At 43.7% G+C, this 4,532-nt stretch overlaps 1 long non-coding RNA gene across 1 annotated transcript in view; it reads right to left on the reverse strand.

The window, feature by feature from the left end:
• Positions 1-998: 998 nt before the first annotated feature.
• Positions 999-4,532, reverse strand: part of LOC111818739 — an 18,157-nt gene continuing 14,623 nt past the window's right edge. The window contains exons 2-3 of the long non-coding RNA XR_002822653.1: positions 2,172-2,177; positions 999-1,342 (exon numbers count right to left, since the gene is read on the reverse strand). This is a non-coding gene — a long non-coding RNA (uncharacterized LOC111818739). The remainder of the gene's footprint in view (positions 1,343-2,171; positions 2,178-4,532) is intronic.

A 4,532-nucleotide genomic window follows, 5' to 3' on the forward strand; every position in this document is an offset into this window, starting at 1 on the left:
CAGCAGTACTAATTATACTAAGAAAGCATGAACCTCATCAATAAATAGAAACATAAAGGAATAATCATACAACATCTACGAAATGTCAATATCAGGCTGCGGCTTCAAATCCGAAATGGTGCTTAGAAGTAAAATGGAAGTAGAGTTGGCGTAGTAAGCATGTTATTAGGAATGTTGATCCAATAATTACGTGTAGTCCATGAAATCCTGTTGCAACAAAAAATGTGGAGCCGTAAATCCCATTGGAGATAGTAAAAGGGGCTTCGAAGTATTCGGAGACTTGAAGTAGAGTGAAGTAGGCCCCTAGAATAATAGTAATTGCAAGGGCTTGCGTTATTTGTTTTCAGCTGCCTTCTATTAAGCTGTGATGAGCTCAAGTAATTGATACACCTCAGGCTAGTACTACGGATGTGTTTAGTAGTGGGACTTCTAGGGGGCTTAAGGGGTTAATGCCTGTAGGGGGTCAATATCCTCCTAATTCTGGGGTAGGTGCTAGGCTAGAGTGATAAAATGCTCAGAAGAAACCTGAGAAGAAGAACACTTCCGAGATAATAGAGGATTATCCCATAACGAAGGCCTTTTTGTACGATGGACATATGGTGGCCCTGATATGTTCCTTCTCGTACTACATCTCGTCATCATTGATACACAGTTATGAGATTGGTTAATATACTTAGTGAGAGTAAGGTTGAATTAAAATGAAATCATATAATTATACCTGAGTTAAGTAGAAGGGCCAATAACGCTCCTGTAAGGGGTCAAGGGCTTGGGTTAACTATGTGGTATGCATGTGTTTGGTGGGTCATTAAGTATTGTCGTGTAGGTAAAGGCTAACTAGTAGTGTAAACACATAGGCTTGAATTAACGCTACGGCGAATTCAAGAATAGTTAAGAGGAGAATAATAAATGTTATTAAAGCCGCCAGAGGGCTAATTGTAAGTAGTACGGAGGTTGCCCCTCCAATTACATGCATTAATAAATGTTCGGCAGTAATATCAGCAGTTAGACGGACTGCTAAAGCTATAGGTTGAATAAATAAGCTAATTGTTTCAATTACAACTAATACAGGGATGAGAAGAATAGGTGTGTCTTGGGGAAGGAAGTGAGGTAAAGATATTTTTGTTTTATGTCGGAAGCCTAAGATTACAGCCCCCGCTCAAAGAGGGATTGCTACTCCTAAATTTATAGATAATTGGGTAGTGGGGGTGAAGGAGTGTGGCAATAATCCTAATAAATTGGTTGTTCCAATAAACAGGATTAGTGAGATTAGTATTAAAGATCAAGTTCATCCTTTAGTAGAGTGTATTGATATTATTTGTTTTAGGATTAGTTTAATTAATCACTACTGAAGAGCAAATACTCGATTATTAATTAGTCATTTTGGGTTGGGAAATAGTATGTTTCCTGCCACAGAAGAAACCAGTTCTTATGGAAGGCTTCTACCAAAGAAGCATGAAGACCTTTCTAGTGTGAATTTTTCCAAAATGAAATAAAATTGGCCCGATGAACCCCAGAGGAAAGACAAGACTGCATCCTACCCTGCCCAGAGCCAGAGATTGGACAAAAGCAGCCTAAGTGTGGGCTGCAACAATGCTGAGGCTCAACTAACCATGCAAAATTCTGTGTCAATGAAGAAAGCCAACCAGTGAGTTCAGCATGAACTTTATGACTTCAGTATCTAAAGCTAAATCAGACTGAAGTAGAGAAGGGTGAAAACTCAGTATCTGGCATTTTCTGCAGCCAACATCTTTCTGGACCCTTAGAGCACAGGAGAAACCAGGGCTATGCAGCCACCCCCAGAGGCTACAGCTATCTTACCATCATCATTTCAGAAACAAAATGAAACTCTCACAACTGAGGGAAACAGGATGATCCTACCACAAGGTCTGGCTCAACCATTTTCCCATGGCTCCCACGTCCTTAAGGGAGATGTAAGGATCAGGAGGAGTGATAGATTGGGCTAAAAGTGCCCCACAGACTCCAGCAAGGGTAGGGCCTATGGCCACACCTGTCCTAGAGTGGGTAGCAGGGGGCATGGGATGAAACTGTGCCCTGAGTCTGAGGCCATAAAGACCTTGCCCTTACTCTTTTCCTGGGGAATAAATGATACCTGCCTCTGGAAATCTCCTCCACTTCCTGGTCAGGGCATTCAGACATCCTGCTACAGGGACTTGGTGCTGTACACAGCCTTTCCTTACTCCAGAGACAACAGAAAAAAGGACAAGGGGCATCATACTAGGGGTTGACACACAGGAGGGTGGGACGTGACCTGGACAAATGGCGAGGGGCAGGGGCCAGCCCACAAAGGGTGTCTGCTCTGCTCTCACTCTGTTTCTAGCATGGGTTTCCCTTCCGCTGTGACTGTGTCCTTATGGGAAAGGAGAGAGATCAGAAAGGCAAAGAGATGAGCAACCATTTCTCCAGAGAGCATTTTCTATGCTGGGTGACACATAGCCACAGTTCCAACAGCCTCATCCCTGAGATCGATGCAGGCAAGAGGAATATCCAGCAGAGTGGACCCAGCCATGAGAGAAGAGCCAGGACCTAAAGGTGGGGCTGGATACTGAGCCAGAGAGTGGTCCATCCCTGGGAGCTGAGAAGAAAGCGCCACACACTGGGGACCCTGACCTCAGGCTGAGCTAGGAGGTCATGACCGCTATTGGGTTCTCAGGACACCATCAGCAATGTTCTGTCATGTGGAGGACCTGGACATCGACGTTGTGCTCCTGCCAGGAAAAGTGCCACAAGATGGCTAAGCAATAGGCCAGGCAGAACACACAGAGGAGTACTTTGTTTTCTCCTTCTGTCGATCAGTCTCCACAAGATGCAGTGAAACCCACAGTGTAGACATCCAGATACCTCCCAGAACACCTCCCATGAGAAAGGGACAGCAAACAGGAATGTCTCTCTGTCCCATGAGCGACCATTTTGTACATTGAAACCTCCCTCAGAGACTTCCCACAAGATCCTCACATGGCATAATTCCTCCTGTTGCCACTCAGAGAACCTACATAGCGATTCCTGAAGAGCTGCTGCAAGTAAGACCATGCAGGGCACCTACACAGACTTTCCATAGAGCCCTTGCACACAGACCCCTCAGGGACACCCTGTGCCCCATAGGCCCTGACCCTGAACCTTCCACTGAGTTTTCCCCTGGAGCATTCTCACAGAGACCTGACAGGGAGATCTCCCACCAAGACCTCTCCCAGATACCTATGTAGAAGCCACACAGAGAAGTCCCTGCCCCCCCACCATGTAGACCTCGCAGACCCCGCAGAGAGGCTTCCCAGAAGATCCCACAACATGTAATTGGAAAACTTACAGGGAATCTTCACAGAGACTTCACTTGAGCTTCTCCTCAGAAACAAGGCACAAAGAGCTCCTGCAGGCACCTCTCACACCCTCTTTAGGAGCCTGATGAGACATCTTGACAGCACTTTCCTCAATGAGATGGAACCAGAGAGCAACCTTGCAGCCCAGGCAAGATTATCATGAGATATCCCTCTGAGAATCCCAAGACACTCAGACTCTGTCCACTTCACATCAGATCACCAGGGAAAATGGTCACAAGTGTTTTTCTTTTGTAATGACTTTTCCTCTGAAATAGAAAAGAATCTTTTCCGAAATCTTTTCTCTCACCAAGTTTCATTAGCCTGAACTCACACACAAGTGCAGAGAATGACAGAATTCCAACATCGGTAAAATACTGCCAACTCTCAATGAAATTAAGCAGCTAATTTCTTGAGTTTGTTATCTTTGAGCCAAATTACATCAATGTCACATTCCTTGTTTCCCTGAGAAATAACTCTGCATATGAAATGATCTGCTGTACTTCTTTAGATATATGATAAAGACCCTCAGGGAATGTACCCTACATAGAAAACAAACCAGCCAAGAGGGAAATAAGGTCACGTTGGCCTTCTGGGTGTGTGAGGTTAAATTTCCTGAAGAAGGAGCATTGGCTGGTTATATAACACCCACATTTGTTTTAGGAGTATGCCCTTTTCTTTCGTAGAGGCAAATGAAGGACCTTGCACTTGCTAGGCAGGTGCTGCACTGTTGAGCAACTTCCCCAGCTTAGGAGTATTTCTATTCACTAATTATTTTCACTTTATGAAAATAAAGTTTCATATACAAGTACCACTTACACTGACAGCACAAGTGTTTTGTTCTCCTGTCCATTTGGAGGCCATACATGCTATCTTACTGGGCTTGCTGCTTTGTTAGGAAATTCTTGTGATGTTTCACCTATCTCTTCATTGATCTGTCCTAGAATTCCTTGCAGAGATTTTTGGGCAGGTACATACTATTATTCCTCTCATATAATTGATCTTTCATCAATTGCAATTGCAATTCTCTAAGAAAAGCTCTCTGTGATATTTTATGCTTGTTATTTTTCTGCAAACTATGATGCTGTTTATGCCTCAGAAATTTAGAATCAAGTAGAACATAAGAATTGGCCAACACTTTGTGTTTCTTTTTTTTTTTTTTTTCTGAAGTGACTTCCATTTATTTTGACATATCTTTTCCCC

This window comes from Octodon degus, unplaced genomic scaffold (genome assembly GCF_000260255.1).
Source record: "Octodon degus isolate 3935 unplaced genomic scaffold, OctDeg1.0 scaffold00100, whole genome shotgun sequence".
Classification (NCBI taxonomy): Eukaryota; Metazoa; Chordata; class Mammalia; order Rodentia; family Octodontidae; genus Octodon; species Octodon degus.